At 41.0% G+C, this 23,364-nt stretch overlaps 1 protein-coding gene across 1 annotated transcript in view; it reads left to right on the forward strand.

Annotated features, from left to right (window-relative positions):
- Positions 1–13,590: 13,590 nt before the first annotated feature.
- The window catches only part of tenm1 (teneurin transmembrane protein 1), a 163,722-nt gene continuing 153,948 nt past the window's right edge, over positions 13,591–23,364 (forward strand). The window contains exon 1 of the mRNA XM_079352768.1: positions 13,591–14,035. The gene's annotated coding sequence lies outside the window, so the exon portion shown is untranslated. The remainder of the gene's footprint in view (positions 14,036–23,364) is intronic.

Below are 23,364 nucleotides of genomic sequence, written 5' to 3' on the forward strand. Positions count from 1 at the left end.
GAACAATTTCAAGATTTGGTCCACTCTGGGACTTGGATTAGTTTCTGACCCAAATCCCAACAGACTCAGCGACTGCACCCCGTATTGTACCTCTGTGGTAATGTTATTGTATATATGATAGAAGTAAAAGTGGTAGTTGCGCACATCCAGTCAGGTGCCTGTCTCAAAGGTCAGCACACTTGCTCCCTTTTCGTGCATTTATTTAGAGCACATCCCGCGAGTATGTATATATGATACTCAAATATTCGACTTCTGATGATCACATTATGATCTATATTATTTCTATAACCTGCATAATTCAGTTTGTGAATTTCATCTGTGCCCTTTCTTGGCAGTGTCATCACAACATTAACATTACCGTGGTGGTATCTCTTTGACAAATTAAAACAATGATCTCAAACCACTTTAACACAGTGTGTGATTGTTTTTACCGAGGATCATCCTGACCTGTCTTTGTTGCTTTCTTTGTGCCCTTTTTGTTTTGTTTTGATTTGTATTTCGGCATGGGTTACAAATGAAAATGAATTCAAGGGTAGTGATGATTGGTCTATTGTGATGTTAACACCATTATAAATTAAATCTACAGAAATGTATTTCACAATGCAATGAGTCTTAACTTAGCTATTGAAGCTTGTAGCATTTCTTCATATTACACAGCATTTAATCACATACTAAGTGGTGGATGGTTGAGTTGTCTAATATGTAAAATCTAAATAATACTAGGGTTTCCTTATTAAGGTCTCTGCCACCGGAGTGACGATGGCCACAGCAAGATGGCAGCGCCTACAGTCGGAGTGTTTTGTTAATTCTATGTCAAAGGAACAAGTTAACCATTGTGTGACAGGGGTAGATAACTTACGAAAGAGACTGAAGCATTTTTGTACCAAGCTTTGCACATGTTGTTTCTATAGAGTTAGTCATTGGTGCCAAATCGAGATATCCTGGACTTTGGAGTCATCTTAAAGTTTTTTTTTTTATGTTGGCTTATTATCAGAAGATCCTGCTGGGTCAAATTCACAATTCTGTGAAAATATTCTTCAAAACCAGGTAGTTCACCTGTATGGTAACATCAATATAATTTAGCTTACACTCATTCATCAGGAGTGAGGTTGTAACTGAAGTTATGACTGTACATGTTTTAGATTTGAATGGAAGTTAAGGACGACTGATGTCTGTGAGTGTTAACATTAACGTCAGAGTCAGATACAAATAGTAATGATGCCTTTTATAGTATAAGCTTACACAATATTGGCTCCAACTGATAATAAACTAGTTTCACAACTTTTGGCTACAGGCAAAGTCATGGGATTGACTAGGGAGTGTGATTCTGGCAGCATTGTTTGTCATCATTGCCCTTTGAGTCTTCGTTGTTCTTTAAGGTATTGCTTGAGGCCTTGTATTGTGTAATAGTGGAGTTCAATCAATCGATTACTTCATAGCTTATTTTTAAAGGCTATTCAAGCTCAGCTGTATATGGGTTTGAAAACAATCTCTTTTCTATCAGCCAATATAAATGCCTGTGTTCCTGACACTTTCTAAAAAAGCAATTTCAAACAAAATGCTGTTTTATTTTACATCTTTCACTTACCACTTAATATTTAATGTCTGCATGTGAGTGTGTGTATCTGTGCGTGCGCGTGTGAGTGGAGATTGTGAATTGCTTTCCTTACTTGATTTTTTTTTAAAAGCGTGTCTGCTGCTGCATGCAGCGCCCAGTGTGAGGAGGAACAAATCCTGAACCCTTATTGACGCTCCTGTGAGAGATTTTAAAGACTTAAACCTTGCTTCCTCCGTCTCTCCAGGATGTTTCCAGTATGATGCAGCAATTGTAAAGATATCAGGTGTTAGCTTGGATCCAGAGTAAAGGTCAGATGGTGAATTAATAAAAACACGCTGCAGTTGCTATCAGTTTTAATAATGTCACTGTCTTAATTAACTCACCCATCACATATCAGGCTAAAAAACCTTCTCAGCTCAGAGAATCCTCGGTGAAACTATTTTACAAGGTTAAATCAAAGTGACAGAAGAGTTTACGTTTGTGTGTGTGTGTGTGTGCGTGTGTCACTGCTGAGGGTTGTAAGCTTTTACTTCATTGACAGACAGTGTTAACAGAAAGTGTTAACCGAGCAGCGTTTCACACCTTGCCAACTGATGCCTCATCATTGATCACAAATCTGCAGCGCTCTACTCCAACCCCTACGCTCCCTGGAGCAGTATGGGGGTTTTTATATTGATGCATAAAATTCGAGTCAAGCCCATGACATTATCAAATGATGTGTTTTGAAGTTACCATCCATACACACACGTACACAAATGCAGAATGTGGATGCAACTCAATATGCTTGCTTTTCAGTCTGGACCTACCCCTTCACTTCTTGTAACCATCAAACCTGGCAGCATGCTGGAGGGTTTTTCTTGTGCCACAGAACAGAACGTTCCATAAATAAAACACCACTCCTGTTATTTTTAATACGACACACTTTTTAAGGCCACCTGGAAACTTTATTTTAAACTCATAAGAGTCAGTGAAACATAAGTAAGATCAATTCTGGGAAACCTGATGTGTCCTTTTTTTCCTCATAAGAAAAATGTTCCCCCTCTATATTTGCTCTCATGTGGATGAATGTAGTTTTGCGTCACACCATTAAAATCTAGAAAAGATTTTTACGTGCCGAGTACATATTTCACACATGCACACACACCTGTTCCACTTATTTTACGTTTGATAATCCCAGAAGGAGGCACATCCTGCACATTACGTCCTCCAACGTGAGACAAATTGGGACCCATCCCAATGTTCCCCCCCTGCCCCACTGTACCACAAAGCCAAACCCCTCTCTTTTTCCTTGGAGGATAGTGGCCCCGTTTTTGGGGGGAATTGAGGAGTAGTCGTCATCTAGCCCTCCAACTGTAGTGTATTCAGACACTAACTCAGAATTAAACGTTTAAAAATGATTCATGAGGGGGTGCTGGTGGTGCAGTGGTTAGTACACGCGTCCCCATGTATCGAGGCTATAGTCCTCAGTAGGGCGGCCCGGGTTCACTTCCCGCTTGTGGCTCCCCTCCCGCATGTCGATCCCCACTCTCTCTCCTTCATTTCCGTCTCTATTCACTGTCCTTCCTCTATAATAAAGGCACAAAAATGCCCAAAAATAAATCGTAAAAAAAGAAATGATTCATGGATTTAGGCCATGGAACATGGAACATGACTACTGCTGCAGGGAAAGAAAGCTTATCTATGGGATTGGTTATCAAAAAATAGTAAAATAGGTTGTACAAATGTATTTTTGTGCCCCAACCAAAGGACAAGCACCCAGTGAAGAAACCCCTAATGCCAACAATGCCCCATCAAAAAGCAATAAAACTCACAACAAGGCCCCTAATTAGAATCACCACTCATACAGCCCCACCGACCACAACAGATCGAGACACCGCTCATTCAACCAGCCAGGCAACAACAAGGTCAATTCACCTCAGCATCCCAAACCTGACTATGTAGACTGATCCAGTCAGCGCCACGACACCAAGAAAGCAGGACAGCGATCACCAGCATGAGAGCCATCCCACTCCTAGCTCCCACCACACCCACACATGCACCGTAGAGCAAAGGGTAAACAGAAAGGAGATGCTGTAGGCAGATGTTAGAAGGACGGGGCAACAGAGCCAGGGAAAAGGGTGGTTGTAAAATTCACATTAATAGTAATTGGGACAGTGCACATTAATGAACAGACATGTCAACATGCCAGATTATGGGCATACGCTAATTTCCATCTGTATTTCCTTGACAGGTTAATGGTTAACACTAAAACAAAATTACATAAAATCAAAATGACAAGCAACATCAACACAAATGACAAACGACAACATATACTGTACATTAGAAGGAACCAGTTATCCACCAAGTTAAAAGTGCATAATGTGCTGAAGGTGTCACAGTGATGGATTATTTTACATCATTAACATGTACTGTTGTGAATTGCACATTTACCCTAGAACCTGTAACTTTTAAGTGCTGATGTGATTGCACATGGCTCTATTGCCCTGAGTTTGCATACACTGATGTGTGAATGCATATACTATTGCACAGGGTTAGCATACATAGAACTGTTTACAAAGTGTTTGACTGGTGTAAAAAAAGATGGTTAAACATGATCACATAAGGCAGAACGTCTAAGAGGAACCTTGCAGTCACCTCTGACAGCTGCTCTGGGGGTTCCAGATGAAGAGATTTCTGTTTGATGTAGTCATTTAGAGGTGGTGAAGCCTGCATGTTTAGCACTTTGTGCATCATACATGCACTTTTGAATTGTGTACATTTATTAGGACAGATTTGATTTTGGAGCTCTTTTGGAGGTTTTTCGTTTTACTTCCATGCAAAAAAAGACCAAGATGAGTCTCACACTAGCTTCTGTTAACCTTCAGAATACACTAGTCGTAGAAAGCCGACTTTGACTCTGTCACCATCACCTATCTTAAACACCTTTTAAAACATGTCTTTAATAGCCAGTACAGGCATGGAAATAGTATAGTACCCATTGATTTTTTTTAATCAATGTTATTTAATATTGTAGAACTCTAACAATCAAAGGTTCACTCTATAGTTGTTTAGAAGGAGTGGGCTGCTGAAAAAACCGACGTGTCTGATATCATGTTTTTCAAACTGACCCCGTCTACTTTAGACCAGAGATAAGAGCAGACAGCAAAACAGAAGTAAATACACAGTACACTTCAGCTCACCTAAAGTGTTCCAACCTTGGCTAAAAAATGAAAGTCCTCATACCAAAAAGTAGACTGTTCCGACAGCTTTGTCAAGAAGTCATACCGTTTTGACTAATGATTCTCTGTCAATTGAAGAAAAAGTATTTTCAGAGCTCTTTGCTATTTTTGTAAGTGTTTATGCTGAAGAAATTAGAGAGAAACTTTGAACTGAATGGAATAAAATCCTCCATCTTATAAAACTTTGTAAAGGAGCAGGAACATGATGATTCAGAACCGGACTGATAAGTCATCCTATTATGATTCTCTAACCCGCACATCCGGGAGTCTTCCTCTGAGTAATTTGGAGTCAAGGGCAGTCACAGCTGAATTCTCTGTGAGATACTAAATGGGTGCAGGAAGAACTACTCAAAAGGAGTCTAGTGATATTTTTGGATGTCAGATATGCTTTAGAAAACTACAGGGATGGTGGCTTCTGATCAATACACTTTTGACCTGCTCGGATAATTTCGATCCTTTGGAAAGTCAGTCCATGAAGAAATTTCAATTTGATTCGAGAGCTTCTTACGAGGATAAATGGCTCATCCGAGAGAGACAGAGAAAAAATCTTGAAAACATGACGTTTGCAGCTCTTAGCTTTAACCAATTACAGCACCACAGTTTTTAGAGTTAGGTAAAGGACTTAGGATGACATTACTGTCATGATTCATTTTTTTCTTAATCTCTTTTAAATATTTCAAACAATGTTATGTTATTCACTTTAGAGTCAATATGAAGGAGTATATGGGCCGTGTTAAGGGAGAAAAGACATTTTGAGATTGAAGTAATTCATTTCCGAGAATAAAATTGGAAAATTACGAGATATAAGCCCTAAGAAAAGAATACATTTATGAGAATAAAGTAATTACTATAGTCTGCAGTTATGGCAAAAGAGCAGCAACTTCATCTTTATCATCTTGTGAAGTCATCGTTTAGTGAAGGTTTCACAAATATGGAAATACTTCACCTGCACATCATCATCACAAAATCATAAGAATCAGGACTCTGAAAAGATACTGCGAGAAACTGGAGATTTTCCTAAGAAAGAAGCACACTCACTTGGAGGACATTTAAGTGGCAGAGAAATGGCTTTTAAGGTTCCCCTTTCATTATTTTCACACAGGCAGATGGCTGCTCTTATAATACTGTTACAGGAGCAGGCAGAAAACAGGGAGGATGACCCAATTGCAGATAAACAAAAAGATTTTTTATTTAAACAAAAAGGCAAAAACTAAAAACTTACTCCAAACATAATTCAGCAGAAGAGAAAACAGGAAGCCAACAAGAATCACAAAGAACACATAACAGCAAAACCCAACAGACTGTCATGACAAATGCAAACCACACTGACAAACTGCAATGAACTGACAACATGAGGGAAGGAACACAGAGACTAAATAGGCATGGGGTGATCAGGCGCAGGTGAGACTAATAAGACAGGTGAGGACAATCAGGGTAATCAAGACAGGAGGGAAACGCAGAGGCAGGAAACCAGACAATACTAATAACATGGAACACTGAAGAAACACAAGCAACTAAAATATATAAGAAAAGACAGAAGCACGGGGAGAAGACATTACAAAACAAAACTGGAAACACTAAACACGAAAACTAAGACTAAGTAAACACGAGGAATCATTCACACAAACAAAACAGGAAACAAACTTACAGACAACATAGGAGGACACAAGGATACAGGGAAACACACTAAAGACAAGGACTAAATATAAAATCAGAAAACACTTGGGACAGGGAAACACTTGGGAAAATATGAGAACTAAAGACAAGACAGGAAATCAAGACTAAATCATGACAAATACAACCTATCAGAGCAATAACTTTAACCATAGCATAATTTAAATATATTTATAATTACAATTACTTTATTCTTTAATCTTGAAATGTTTTTTTTTTTTTTTTTACACAGCGTCTGCTGAGTTCCACAAAAGGTCTCCATAACATATTTTGTTTTCAAGGCCCCGTGATGTATGTGTGATGTTTTCCACAACAACATTTGTTTGAAATGTGTTACCCAAATGGCTGACCAGACAGCCCATGTGTAAGGGAGGGGAATTATTTGAGACTGGACTGTACTAAAAAAATAAAATGTTCATATAAGAAAGAGAAGAACTGTTGGGTGTTTATTCAAAGTCGATAATTACTGGAGTGGTAATAGAGCAACATATTCTTCATCATCCTTATCTCGTTCTAAATACTATAACAAAGCTCCTCTCTTCAAAGTCAAAGGTTTTTTTTTAAGTTATATAGAAGAAAAGACATGGGTAGGTGGGTTTGCACTCACACAGTCTGACAGACATCAATCAAAGTGAGAGTCTGAAACATCTTACTTTAAAAAGGGCACTCAGTGATTTATTATGTCACTCCTATAAAGTCAGCGCACTTGTGGTTTTAAAAAGACAGGAAAATATGGAGGTGAAAAATAAAGATTTATTCTTTCTGTTAGGCACTAGTTCAAGAGTCAAGCTCTTAAAAGGCTGGATCCTACACATCTAATATGATATTAGGCCCTTCATCCTTTCATCACTATACTGTTTATCTAACAGTGACACATGCAATGAACATTACTTCTTATGTAAAAGACAAAGTAGATGCCATGCATACGGGTTTCATGCTTTATATTTCAAATGCAAGTAAAACCTTAACCCTGTTAGTCAACAGGTGTTTGGAAATGAAAACATTTGAGCCTCAGAACGTCCTACTCAATAGTTCTACTCCTCCTGAGAACTAAACTTTGAGTGTAAATCCATCGAAGTGCTGTGTTAAACAAAAGACTTTTCCCACATGTAGATCTTCTCCAAGCTGTTTCATAATCTACAAAGTGATTTGATTTTTTCCAGCTGCAAACAGCTCATCTGCTTAATTTGTGAATTGGATTGCAGGACAAATGTCCATCAACTGCACACTTGAATACAACTGAATTTATTATGTGTGTTGTTATCTTTGAGTATGCTTAATTTGAGCACTTTGCAAGTGTGAACGCTCTGCATACTGAAAGACAGTTCCACTACTGCCGTGTTGTGAAAGACTTGTGGCTTATGTCGAGATTTTAACCACAGGATTTCAGCACCATGGACAGAGTTATCAGAGTTTTGCTGTTCATGTTGAAGCTCTGCTTCCTGAAGGGGAAATTCATGTTCCACTTGCCTCCACAGAGAGCACAGGTTAGCGCCACAACAGCGCCCCTCGAGCGGCTGGGGATTAAGTAAAATGCTCAAGGACACTTAAGGAAGGTAAATGCTTGCTGTCACTGGGGCTTGAGCTTAAGCCCTCTGCTTGAAAGATGGTTACTTTGCTCAATGTGCAGTGACAGCTTTATTAGATGCAAAAGCAGGCAGAAAGTAGGCTGTGGAATTACAGTATTTGTTGTAAAATAGATCAAAATCAACGGTATTGGCAGAACATGCTTGATATGCGTCTCCAGGACAGCCCAAGGACAGAACCCCGCTGACCAGTAATACCATTAATATTTTTTTATCTTCTATGTGCTCTCGTGTAATTACCCTTCTCCCTGAAGGCTCAACCTTCTCACTTGGCACAACCCTTCTGTGCTTCTCTGCCCTTGATTCAAACACATAGAGTCATGCACATATACAAATAAAGACCCCTTTAAACAGCTGGGATACTGCCAGCCTGTGTTTGTGTTGCTGCTGATAGCATGCCACCAGTTTATTTGTCACCCCCCTTAACACCACACGCTCTCATACTCCAAGGGGAAATAGCTGTGCCAGCATATACACACCAGCACAACACACACACACACACACACACACACACACATCTGAAACCTTATACACAAACAGGTACATCAACAAGTGCACCCTGTGGAGGTCTGAATACGAATGTGGACACACACAACGCACACACACGCTCACAAGCACCTGTTGAGACAAAAAAACAAAGAAAGAGTATATTGAGTACAGCTGGAATAGATTGCCAGATGGATGCGCTATATCTCTTCGTCCTGCATGCAGCCTTAATTTCTCATTCAAATTTTGCATTCATGTCTAATTAGGAATAGCTCTTTCTGTCTCCTCATTATCAGTGTTTGACCTTTTGCTTTGGCTGTTTGAGGAGCTGAGCCGCAGTCGGCGGGTGTCCAGTGATAATAGCTCGTCATTTAGCTCAACACATGCTGATTAAATAAGATAGGCCCTCACTTCCAGCAGCCTGTTGTTTCCAAAAGGCCGAGTCAATGTGAGAGCACCTTGATGTAAGGATGCTTGCACAACAATACGACTTCCACAAGCAGAGCGAGAACAAGACGACAAAACAAGATCAAACAGTTCCCGTGCTCATACTGGGACTTTTTTCCCCCCACCCTTTCAAAAAAAAAAATTCTGCCTCTTTTATGCAAAGTCTCATTGGCATGAATTAATAATAACACTTCAAACAGATGCAAATTCATTGTACTGTGTCCTCTCCTGCTCTGACAAATGCTGAGGTATGTAGGCAGGCACCATCCGATTCTGTTGCTGTGATTTATTCTCCCGGGAGCAGGCTTCCTATGACAAAATTCGACTCTTCTGGCCTCCGGTACCCTAAAGTTTTATGGAGAGAGTATTTACATCATGTATATTGATCATTAAGAAACTGTGAAACAACTTATCTGCAAAGTAGTCATGTATTTAAACATTATTTAAGTCGATCTTCATTTAGCATAGGAAAACAAGCTGCACAGAAATTTACGTGAGACGGAGAGAGACAGGCACGACACAAATGTTGGCAGGAAAGTAGGTTCGGTATGTCTTTCATAAGCTGTATCTTTGTGTGGGCTGCTGTGGCATGCATAAAATATTATTTTCTCAACAACTCGAGGTTGTGGAGGAGTTAGTTCAGGAAAGGGTGGGAGAGAAGGCCAGGGGATATACAATATTTGGGCAGCTGACAGCTGCGTGCGTGTACATGTGTGTGGGAGTCTTAGAATCGGGAGTGGGAGTCGCTGGCGTTTGAAATGCAATGAGGTGCGTTTGAAAGGCGCTCCTGTCACAGGTAAGCAGGGTAGCAAGAGCAAGGAGTGTGCGCTGATAAAAGGAGGAGAGGAGAAGTGCCCATGCTTTAGGGTGGCATATGCTATCTGAGGGCTTTTTGCACAGACTGAGGAAAGCACTCAACACCACACACACTTAAATACAAAAAGCCCCCTGAAACACACACCTACACTTTGATCCTTATGGGAGCAATCCTCAGATTTTAGGGGTCCAAAGCAAAGAGCCTTTTTTTAGGGTGTGTATCTGAGAGTGTGTTGTCGCTTTGTTTAAGCTCAGTACAAAGACTCGATTCCATTGTTCAAGGTGATAGAGGGGTGCTCTTGATGTTCTCTTCACTTTCATGCATACTGTAAGGATAAAGATATGCCTTATAAATCAATAATTCCTGCATCACGTGCTGGGTGCAGTGATGTCCTCCCTGTATCGCTCCGTGTCCTCTGTCGTGCAATCTCCAGCTGCTCTTCACTAGCTATTGAATGTCACTGCACTGCTGGTTAAAAATATTGCTTTCTCTCAAATCCTCCTCAGTTTATACATGTGGATTTAATGTAGAATTTATTAATGTCATGCCCTTTTGAGGATATGACTAATTAAGAGAAAAAGGCTTGAAGGAGAATGTGTCACAAAGGTGATGCTATAAAGCTGTTTCATCTGTCAACACACTGAAACTGGTTCACGTCACTCGCACATCAGGGCTCTTACTGTTAGTGATTAATCAATAGATACCTCTCCGTGCTTGCTTCTTTTCTTCCCTTTCCTTTTTCAGAGGGGAAATTGATGACAGGCTTAGAAAAGGACAGCCTTTGAAAGGGCTGTCAGAGTTTGTGTGCTTTTCGGGACAGATTATCCCACCCTTTTTGATTTCCAAAACACTTATCTCCCTCCAAAAGTGCTAAACCATTGGAAGTTAAAAAAAAAAAAAAAGAGTAATAATTGAAGACGAAAATCATGGCTTGTTGCCTGTAGGTTGGAGGCTGCAGAGGTGTAATTTGGTTGTGACTTGGAGGAAATGTAAAATGAAATCGTTGAAAATTTATGGCGGTGGAGCACATGCATCGGAAAGGTCATCACTTTGTCATTTAAAAAAAGATTTCAATAAATGGTTGGCTCTGTCTTCTGTGAGAGATGTGGCTGAGTGGAGCTGAGGGATGGTGCAGAATAGTGGGAGATAGTCATGGAGCATCCTGCTAACCTTAGAAAGAGAAAGAATACCTTGTTAACCACCCTGGAGATAAGGCATCTAAACTGATAGGGCAGAATTATACTGTGTACTGTGTGTGTGTATATATATATATACACACACACACATATATATATATATACACATATACATATACATATATATATATATACACACACACACACACACATACATACATACATACATACATACATACACACACACACATATATATATATATATATATATATATATATATATATATATATATATATATATATATAGAGAGAGAGAGAGAGAGAGAGAGAGAGATCCCTTGTTACAGAATAAGAGAAACCCCTTCAGCAACGTCACCCTGGAGAGGGATGGAGTTAGGCAGGAGGGATGAGAAGGAGAAGATGAAAGGAAAAAAAAGTGAAATTGAAAAAGATGGTTAACGAAAAAACATGGGCTGAAGGAGGCAAGGGAGGGAGAAAGAGAGGAAAGAAAGAGAAAGAGAAAAACAGCAAAAACTGGAGAAAAAGAAATGAGAGGATACTTGTTGGTTTCTAGTTACAGCATGCAACATTCACCTTGTGTTCTTTGGTTGAAGGATTGATCACTATCCAATCGATCACTGCCTACGAGGAACACAGAGTTCCGAGGAGAAAAACTGTGTTGGCTTTGCAGTTTGCATGTAGCAGACTAAATAATGCTCATGGAAACTGCCTCCAGCTGTGAAGTGAAGTAGTGCAGGGATACTTAAAATCCGATATTACTGCTAAGGCTACGAGTAGCATTAAGTCGTGGATGCATTACCAATCCATCTCTTGTCTCCTGGCGCTTTTTAAAGCGTAATATATCCCTGCAATTCAGGTTGTAACAGATGTGTCACATGGAAGAGGCGTGAGTTGCTTCTAATCAGGGGAGAAAAGGGATATCAGGACAGCTTCCCATCAAAGTTATTCTCACCAGCATCTGCTTTAGCATTCAGCAACAGTAGCTTTCTTTTCACTCTCACACCGCTTTTATGGAGTACCAACTCTAAATCCACCTCTGTTCCTTATCCCTCCCTGTACGCTCAGCTGGGCTTCCATGTCGTCCAAATAGGGCAGGAATAATTGGATCAGCAAACATGGCCTCATGATTTCCTATTTGTTTCAGCTGATTTTTTTTTCACCAGATGAGGTAGTATTTAATTAGGTTATATCATTCTAATGCAGTTCAAATCACAAGCAGACGACATCAGTTATAATGCAACTGACATTATGTCTGAAATGCACTCTAAGCAGACAGTACAGCATCTGTATCTCTAATGATGCTAATTATTAGATAAAATGTCAGCTGTGTCCACTCTGCTAGCTTTCCCTTCCATGAGAGCTGTATGTGAGAATAATTACAAAAGAATTTGATAGAAACTATCTATAAACACTGTCTTGACGTAAAACATTACTTTAGGTTTTCATTTTTCGTATTTGCTTGGAAGCGAAGGCTATGTTTCTCCTCCAGCAAGGTGAATCCTCCTCCTGTCTGCACATCTATTATCTCTACTCTATAGACCATGATGATGAAAAAAAGAATCACAGTAAAAACTGTGACATTTCAAATCCCTGCATTGAACTGGTTGTCAAGGAGATGTCTCAGTGAGATGTGTCGGGCAGAAGAGAAACTGCTCTTTTAACAGGGCGTTTACCCAGCCACTGAAGGTGTCATGTGTCTGCTATTAGGACTCTGCAGGCAAACATGGAGGTTCAGAAACATGCAGCTTTTCATCATGGGGGCTCACTCTCTGACACTGTGCAGGTCTTTAGACTTCTGATCAAAATCCATTACAATCTGGTGCACTCATTGTCACATGGTACAGTCTCGTAGCTACCTCCTGTCAACCAACATTCACATGACAAACCCTGATAATCTCTGTTCCAAACAGCTGGACTCATAGCCTCCACTTAGAGAGAACTGGTGATGAAACTGATGGAAAGTGTCAAAACCTATTGTTGATAAAAATTTAAAAAAAATAAGCTGCACATTGCTGTGCTGGGAATATGGTGAGACGGGCAGAAAGGCATATAGACTGAAGCAGCTGTCAAAATGGTTGTTTGTAGCCCTGCACGTACTGTGCATTGGGGAAACAATAAACTGCATCATTAGAACCCCTGTCATTCACACGCTGTATGCAGCAGCCAATGACTATGCCAACCATCACCGCACATAGAAAGCACAGGTCGGAATCATTAGGTGGCTCACTTAGCAAAGAAAAACATATTATGAGATGATCTGCAGGTTTTATTTAGACCTAGGCCCACTGCAGCAATACATTTGCATTAAATTCCATCTTACTAGGCCAGAAGAACTGGAGATCCTTTTTATGTCTTACACTGCTTTAATACCTACAGGTTTTTATTATATGGAAAAAAGTTATTTCATTTAACTTTATTTACTCTCCGGTCTTGGAATTACTTTTTTTATAGATGGGAATATGCTTCTGAAAGGTTACAAAAAGCAGCAGCCCTTGCAGAAAATAGGGAAAATACCAAACTTTCCCTATTGCGCCAATTTAATGAGTCAGCATTCCAGCACAGGACAACGGTGCAGCCATATGGCTTCACCTGAATGAGCCTAGCCAACGATCCAGACGACCTCCTGACGAGAGAGAGCCTGAGCCTGTGTGTGTTTGTGTCTGTGGCCGCTCTGTGCCACACCCCCTTCTCCTCAGTGCGGTGGTATGATCCAGGGATGCTGTTATAGCGGCACCGAGCCTCACCAGCAACAGCATCAACCGTCAGCCTCCTCGAGTTCAACTGCGGCTAAACGCACCGCGCCGGGCTCCCAGTCACACAGCACGGCGGAGCAGCAAGGAGATCCTTCTCCTCCCCGCGCAAAATCGTTTCCCCCTCCTCCTCTATCGGCATTTGAGAGCGAGCATCATCAGCATCAGCACCACCGCCTCGAAACCAGACCAGGAGGCACAGAAAGGTGTCTCATCCACGTTTTTAACAGGAGCACCGCGTCTTAAGGCACATTTCCACCGCAGGGATTGCACAGTATTCGGCATTTTGCAGTCTTCTTAGAGCATGGGATCGGACTAAAGGAATGGCTTTACGTCGGAAAGGTAAGCGGGCACGTTCGGTTCCGGCCTTTACTGGGCTCAGTGAGTGAGATCGGCTACAGTGCTGCTCGGCTAAACGAAGCTCGGGTGGCTGACATAACGTGAGTTCACAGGAAATGTTTATTATCAGCTGTTCAGATGTGCTGTACGGCGCTTTGAGACGTGTGCGCGCGCGAGTGTTTTCATGTGTGTGACAGAGAGAGACAGACCGAGAGGCAGAGCGTGTGTGTGGTTGTTTATGTGTGTGCATACGTGTGTGATTTAATGAAAATCAGTGCACCTCCTTTGAAGTATAGTGATGCAGATTTGGGCACGAACCTGTCTGTTTGACACGAAGTCTGAATGATGACATTCCTACTACAGAGCTGCAGCACGCCTGCTTCATGTGTGCAAGTGTCGTATTCGTTTTGGTTCAGCAAACGTTTGCAGCCTCGAGTTGTTTTACTTCAGTTCTGGCTGGTCCACTCCATCTCCATCAGCTCTAAGGTAGCCTAATGATGCCAGCAGGGCCACCGGAGATCCAGGGGGTGTAGATCTCACTGACGCGCACCTTCTGTCTTCATACATCCACGCAGACTTCACCGGGCCCGGGCCAGACACCACCAGCACTACCAGCAGCACCACCAGCACAGGTCCAACAGGCACGTCAGGAGGACACATGCCAGCACTGTGACCTGCTTCACACTGCTGATTTTCACACCTCACGCATGAACTTCTACCCTCCTGCAGGATGCTGCAGCCATTCCGTGACTAAACGAATCAACTGCATGCAATCTATATTATTTTTTCCACACTGGCTCTGTTTTGAAACGTGCGATACTAAATAATTAACATCAGCAAATGCATTTTGATAAATCATAATTATTGTGAAGGCAGTGAAAATTGCACCAGTATGGATGTGCTCCGATGGATTTAAATTAGACCTCCTCACTTCTCTCCTTCACAGTAGATTATAAATAATTGCTTGGAGTAAACCACTGGAGGCACATGTCCAATAAGTTAATAATCAAATAAGCAAAACAAATACATAAATAATATTAATAGAAATGTGATTTTTCAGTAACTGTCTTAAGATAGTCTTCTTATAATAAGCTAGTTTGAAAAAAGCATTCCACACCTTTCCCGCATTGCATTTTTATCTGGCTTTACTCGTGGAATGAGAAAAGAGCTTTCTACCTTTCCTTTTAAAAATGCAAATGCATTGTCATCAGAAATTTCAATGTGTAAATATGTCCAATCTATGGCTGATAAGGCACAACTCATTAAGGCCACTGTCAGAAAACTCGTTTGATGTTTAGCCTACGTCATCAGATATATGTTATATTAAAGATCCAAAAACAAAACAAAAAAACAATCTACTTTTATTACTGCCCTTAAGATTGGAATACAGCATGTTATATCAGTGTTGTGTTGTGTGTCACTGCTCCACCTGACGCTGCTGTTCACAGCAATGACGTGGGCCCCGTGCTTAATTCGTTCACAGCTCGCAGGTTATTGAAAGTGATGATAAAAACGAGGCAGTCTGTCTTTGCGCTTCGTGATTAATAGAGAGCATCTGTATATGGAGGTTAGATAATATACAAACACACACACACACACACACACACACACACACACTGTCCTCTGCCTTTTTCACAGATGCACACACACAAGCATGCACACTTACAGTCACATGAAGAAGAAGATGATATATGAGAGCTGGGGAGGAGGATGATTGTAATCCTACCTTTATTTTTCCCACTGTACTGTAGTGTGCCGTGCTGTTGATGGGATGCGTGTCATTGCATGGGGCCGCTCAAACTGTTGTCTGGTTAAGAGTGTGTGTGCATCACATGTGGTTGGTATTTTAGGCCCTTCAGGCATTTGCTATTGAGATGTAAATGAACTGTAATTAAGGCCCATTTTTAAATGCCACACCCATTATAACAACGCCTTTACATTATGAACACATGGCTTTAGGTGGAAATGTCATTCCAACAATTACAGCATATAGCCCCACATGGCACGGATAAGTAAATGCTATTTCTGTCAGTCAACCACCTCACCACAAGACTATTGATCAATCGGATATTCAGGGTTTATATTGGGGATTGTGCCTAAACACTATGGCTCAGCAGCACTAGCATTTGCTAAGCTAATTATCATTTTCAGCTGTTGTGCACACACATTTCAATATTCTGACTTGTTGTTTAGTGCACACATGCACTTGTTATGGTCCACATGGTCTTTTGGAAACCAAGAGAAGAAGCTGATCAGCATCTTTGGCTTGGTGTCACATCATTATTTCAGTGCAACTTCCTGACAATTCTGGCCCGAGTGCAGACTGCTAGGATACGGCCGCTTTTTTTTTTTTTTTCTGTCAGCAAATCCCATTGTCCTGAATCAAGAAACCACTGACAAAAAAATCTTGGCTTGTGTCTAATAATTTGTGTTTTTCTGAGATTTGAGTGATATTGCATGGCCTTTAGATAGCGCAGCTCTGAGCGAGACAGCGGGGGAGTTCTTTTTGTTATCCAGCCCTGCATTATTTATGAATTTTCATTCCAGGAATGCAGTAGCCCCTGGCACTGTAATGCTCTTCTCTCCCATGGAATAGTTCACACATTTCCCTCCTGCCCAGCAAGTTTTCTGCAAAAACAAAATTTCCTTAGTAAAATTGGGGTCATGAATTACTGAGAGGACAGTGTGAAATGCATCAGAGGTTGTTGATAATATTAAGGACATCTCTTAGTGCTGCAGTCAGAGTTGAAGCTTGCAGGCGATCCAGGCCCAGTGGGAGTTTTTTTATCCCTCTCCCTCTGCATGTCCATCATGTGGTAGGAATATAATTGCTGGAGTAGCCTAAAATGTGTCAGAGTGTTCTCCACCCAGCAGATATTTTCAAAGTAAAAGTACCAGCGTGAGTCGGGTAATCAGGCTGCCCGACCACAAAAATGACACATGCACCCTCAGACACTTGGAGATGTAACCACTGTATATCAAACATTTACCTTCTTGCTGCAATATGGCTACATCCTCAAGAAGAATTGCTTAACAAATCCTGCAGTGCTAATTAGGCTTTCCTCTTTTGTTCGGTCGTGGTCGGCCTCTGCAGCATGAAATTACCAGCAACGCCATCAAAAACAGGGAAATACAAAAGCAGTGTAATGTTACCAAATGACCCAATAAAAATCTCATATGGTGGTATAAGCCCTGTGTTTACATTTGAGTCCACAATTAAAACACTCAGCACAGCCAAGTGTTCTTGGTAAGGGAAATTATATCCTTATATGTAGTGAAAATGAACACCTTTGGTTCAACATCTGTACTTTTTCCTGACTGGCTGACAGCTTATTATCAACATAACAGTGCCTAGTTTTATGAAATAATAAAACCTTTTATAGACTGAATAGCTTTTTATGTAGCATGTCATTTACAATAAATAAGATTTATTCTCAGAGTGAGATCATGTGTTTTAAGACAGAAGTCTCCATCAGCAGTCCATATCAACAATTCTCTAAACAAATATGTCTTCCTTTATTTTGACTGACTGTTCCAGCATCAGCAGGCATTTTGTAAACATTAAAAAAGTCGTTTTACCTCCTAAAATGTGATTCTGATAGAGTTTATTTTCGTGTGAAAAACACAAGCAAACACAGACAGCGACAGAAATAGTATCAAAACCAAAATCACCTTCGGTAACCAGTGCAACTACCAAACACACACACACACACACACGCACACACACACACAAACATACAGTTTATGCCTGAGGCGTTCTGCTTTAAAGTATTTGGCGAAGTCTCAGCTGGCAGCTCCAGCCCTCTATTCTTGCTTGTCTTCTTCCATTGTGCTGTGGGCAAGAGTCAAGAACTATATACTGTTGAATAAGGAGCAGGGTGTTATGTGTGTTTTGTGTTGTGAAAATGCAGCCACAGTCTCCTTCCCCTCTCCTCTACCTTCAAACTCTCCCCTTCCTACTCCTCGACCTCCTCCCCCCCCCCCCCCCCGCCCCCCGCCCCCCAAATCCCAGTCAGAAGTGTCTGAAGGATCAGAGACACGAGAGGCTTACTAGTCAAGCCCACTTTACTTCTCTTTAAAATATGAGATTAATTTGTCAAGAGTGGTGTGTGTCTCACTGTGTCCATGTGTTTGTTTGTGAGTGCATGTGTGTGTGTGTACATGTGCATGCATGTGTGTGTGTGTGTGCGTGCGTGTGTGTGTGAATGCATGTGTGTGTGTGTGTGCGTGCGTGTGTGTGTGAATGCATGTGTGTGTGTGCTTGCGCGCGTGTGTGTGTAGTTAAGAGTAGTGCTGAAAGAACACACCTTGCTGAAGGGCAGCTCAGAATAAAGAGCGGACAGAACATTACATTTGTGTTGGATATTTTGTTTAACGTACAAACAGCTACAAGGAGTATATTTTGCTCCTCTTGGTCTTAAACTTTACCAAATTGGGAAAAAATATCCTATAAAAAAATCAAGGAGATTTTTTTTTTAAAACGACTTGTTTTGTTTGGCCAGAGGTAAAAAGACATTTTTGTTTCTTTGAATATTTGAAAATTAGTTTTAATGAACTTTATACCTGCGTGAACAAATTGTTTCACCTTTGATTTAAAATAATATCTCCACAGCATACGACACTTACACAAAGGGGCTTTTTATTTTGCTGAATTGTGTTTTTTTTAATTTTATTTTCTGCAATTCATGTTTTGTTTACAGAAGACAAAAAAAACATGTGTACTGTTGTCGAAGCACACGCACTCACACAAACACACCTACAGGGACACATTTCTCACCGTGAAATTTTTATTCATCAAGTCAGTGGACAACTTAAGAAGAGGAAAAATCAATTTTTGTTTCCTCCACAACTTATCACCACATAAATTGTCCTTCCCCTCGATGTGCACATGTGGGCATTGGTGTCAAAATAATCAAGTTAAAATCCACTTTATTTGCTTTGATTTTATCTCTCTCGTGTTGACACGGAGGACAAAAGGGGGATCCGCCTGCTTTAGCTGACAAGATACAGCCTGCAGCATTTCACCTTCTGTTTAATCAATGCAAAGAAAATGACCGGGGAAGGATTGTGACAAAATCAAACCATGCACATCACTGACATTAAAACATTACATAATATCAGCCGGCTATTTCTTTCGTAGCGTCTTTGATATAATAACTGAGACAGAGCTAAAGTGACCACACACCAGCTACATGTACAAAACACCAACAACACATAACCCACCTACATTTGCACCTCAGGACCGTGATTAATACCTCAATATGAATAAGTTGCATTTGCAGCTTTGTTGCATGCCCACAGAATGAAGTGATTTATTCAGCAACATAAAACACAGTGATGGTATACTGTACATCTCGCCTCTAAACGAGTTCATCTGTTTGCTGCTGACTGCTAAATAGCCTCATGTGTATCATCAGTAATATTCATAGCTCTACTTTCGAGATGATCATGAATTATTAACTCATTCAAAAGATGAATAGCTCCAAAATGGTGCTTGATGCATCTCTGCTGGAGGCCATGTATAAAACACAATACAGAACAAAAACACTACAATCAAGTTCAGTGTGTTTTTTTTTTACCCTCAGAATTTTCGGAGTGGATGTTGTTTTGTTTCTGAGGTTTAATTTCAGAATGAGTCTTGATCCACCATGAACTCTGGGATGTATTTCAAGTGTGTGTATCATCGCCCAAATTGACTCCGAACTGGAGAGACACAAATTCTTCGCTGATCACCAGCCAAAATGCCAAGCCAAACTGCACAAAGAAAAGTGATTTGAACAAGGAAAAAAAAACAAAAAACACAACGTATCTATTCCAAGAAAAACATGGCAGCGAGGATCAGCCGTTTTTCAGCTAAAGCAGACCTAATACATGTTGTCTGCAGATGAAACAATCCTGAAATCCCTTATTTTACAGCAACACTGCATGTCACCCGAAACCGGATCTGCTTCGGAGAGAAATGTTTGGAAAATGCCGATTTTGTTCTCTGTGCTCATGACACAATGATTCATCTGACAAGAAACGAAACGAGAAATGCAAATACTTGAGGAACTTGGCCCATGCAGTTTTGCCTAACAAATTTGAAGGAAAAAAAGGATTACTGTGTAATAGATAAGAGATTAAGGAAACTAAAGCTCGTTAAATGATACTTAGGAGAAAATTGCTTAAACTGATTATCTTCCATTTTAACAACAAAAACAGCAAATACATTTTACAATAGGTGCAAATGATTACAAACTTAAATGATTTGTATATTTGAGAATACTGCAACTCTACTTCTCCCTAATATGCGTCTCACACACGCAGAAGGCAAAAGCTGCAGGGCGAAAACCATCCCCTACATTTCTAACAACCTCGCAAGTTTGTGAAAGTTAAGACTCGCTTTATTGATCTGGGAAAATGTTGAACCAAACTCTTATTACCATATACAGTAGCATAACTGTGAGGTGCACTGACAATATGTGTTGCTAAGCGCTGAACAGTCGTACAAAAGGAATGTACTCAGCCCCCACGCATTCACGTCTCAGCAGATTACAAAAGAGCAGCACCAGGACCACAGTTTGTTCCCAACCGAGTCTCGTGGCCTTTGTGGAGCTGCTCCTCTCTTTGTCAAGAAGTATTTTTCCTGTGTGAGAGCTGCTGAGTACTGCCTGTGTCCTTAAACTGCATCAGGCCTGGAGAAACAGAGAGGAGGTGGAGGCTGAGAACAGATCGGAGGAGCAAGAGATGCTGAGGGGAAGACTTGAGAATTTCATCAGCATCATCTTAAAATTACTTATCTTCTCCTGCTCTCCTTTTTTTTGTCTTTTTTTTTTGTCCAGATGACAAGCGCCACGTTGCAGCAGTGTCAATGGAAGATTAGCCCACTTTGCATTCAGAAATCAATCTGCAATGCTGCTCAACAGCTACTTGTAATCTTTTCAGCTAATGCTCTTCACTCATTTCTCTGTAATCAACAACTTCATAAATGAAGTACACAAAAATACAGTTTAAATAGTTAATCACCAAATCCAATTTCTGAAATCGATGCTATTGATTTATCAATTAATTCTGCATCTGTAATGCTGCCACATTGCTTTGCTTTGGGTATTGGAGGTTTTAGCGGTCAAATGCATTATTGAAAGAGGCTTTTTGCCAAGCAGTGGCTGATGCAGAGAGCTTAGGAGGTTGTCAGTCTTGATGTAAAGCTTTATTTGCAAAGCGAGTCAGTGTGAACAGCCTTTTAGTCCTGCTAGGAGGACAGTGACATGAATTTATCTTGCGAGAGAGGAGGAATATCAAATGTGTTGAATAAGGCTTTGCCTTGTCAAGAATATTGATTAAGTGGTTTTAGGTGGTGTCTCTTGCTCCGTGTGTGTCTGTGTATTTGTGGTCAGACGCCTGAGTGCTCCTTGGAAATCTAATTTAGTGTTGTGCATGGGAATGCACATGGGGCATGTGTGCTCTTGCATATTCCTGTTCTTTTTTATGTTTTTTTTTGTTGTTGTGCCCCTTGGTCTGTTGGGGAATCAGCAGAGGGCTTAAGATCAGAGAGAAGGGGTAGATATCATGAAAGAAAGAGGTAGTCTCGACAGCAGCAGTGGTGAGAAAAAAAATCTCTACCTATACTGCAGTCAAGATTTAAAAGAAAGAAGAAAAGTTTTAGCAGTAGCAGAGATATAAAAACGGCCTTTGAAAAGATAAAGCTCTGCTGCTCCCTCACACTAGGCCACATTCAGAGGGTATGAATAGTGTAGGACCTTATGGATTTCTCCACACTGCTCATGCATGCGATGCCGATGCCGGAGTTGACCTGAGTCCACTATAAATAGTCAAATGGTCCAAGATGGTTTCTCGGCTCCTGACAGATTGTGACATTGCCCGATCGGCTCTTTGAAGGGACGGACACAACAAGACCTACTGTACTCTGCTTCTGAGTCAGCCTTTTATTCTAACATCAGTGGGCACAAGCATAGACTTGATGGTCTTTTATATCGCCTATATGATTTGATTTGTACATAAGCATTATCCTTGGGTGTGCGGTATAAGGGAAGTAGGCAGTGCAATGGAGGCTGAATGGTAAAGACGCTGCAACACATAAAAACAAGGAGAAAAGGGTTCCAAGTCTTTACTGAAAAGGCAAGTAAAGACTGTTGATTCTATGGTGTGTGGGCGTTCAAGTGTGTTGTTTGTTGCTGAGTGTGAAATGCTATAAGTGTGTGTGGGCGCGGGGGCACAGAGTTGGTCTGCTGTCACTGATTGTCAGTGAGGTTTTTATCTTTGAATCTTCTCAGGGTAAGAGAATGTATGGGCAGGTCGAGGCTTCTGTGTGTGTGTGTGTGTGTGTGTGTGTGTGTGTGTGTGTGTGTGTGTTTGTGTGTGTATACAAGGCTGTATGCGTTCTGCTGGTAAACCCGGCATTAGCAGCAAGAGATTTCAGGCTTGGTCAGCTATGAAAGCACAACTACGTGACGAGAGTGCTGCCGCCGCCCACGAATAGCTCGCCCTTATCCACTAATTAAAACCCTCTATCAGTCTATCTGTCTCACGCTGCAATCTCTCTATCCTTCAATTCCCCCCATTTTAACTGTGAAATCTCTCCATCTCTCATTATCTATCTATCTCTTTCTTATCCTTATTCTCCATTCATCCCTCTCTCTCTCTCTCTTCTCTTGCTAGGAGCTGAGGGCTCCCACTGGGCGCTGTTGTGTTTTGTTGTGTTTCGGGCGGTTTAGGTATAACAGGGTCCTGCGGGTCCTTCAGGGCTTCTTGTCTGAGATGTCCCTGTCATATGCCTGAGGAGCCACGGCGGTGCTAACGAATAGAACAGATAGATTTTTTAAGCTCTATACCCCCATCTTTTCAGACACACTTTCGCATACACACGCTCACTCCAGGAGAGGCGTCTCTCTCTGACAGCTCACTGTTTACTCCCGTAGGACCTGTAGCCCGGATCTGCATTTGCAGCAACAGACTGCGCCTCAATTCCCTCTGATGATTTAGCTATCATTATGGTCGACAAAATGAAAACCTGCAACCAACAACGGAATCGTCAAGATTTCATTGAGAAGCATCTGCATTGACAATTTTTTTTTGTATGTATTCCTCACGGTTTCTCATCGCCATTCCTTCGGCCTGCAAGGCCTGTTTAGTGAGTGGGATTAGCTCGCCTCTCTGCAAACAAGCTTCTTGGAAATGTGTAAAGGCCAGAGCTAACAAAGATAGTAGCTTCCTACTCACTGGGGGTCTCCAGGCTGTTATGAAAATAAGACCTTCTCTGCATGGTGGAAATATATTAGTAAGCCTGGAACTATACTGTATCAATAAGATGAGGAACTAATATTGTTGGACGG

This window comes from Symphodus melops (assembly GCF_947650265.1).
Source record: "Symphodus melops genome assembly, chromosome: 9".
Taxonomy (NCBI): Eukaryota; Metazoa; Chordata; class Actinopteri; order Labriformes; family Labridae; genus Symphodus; species Symphodus melops.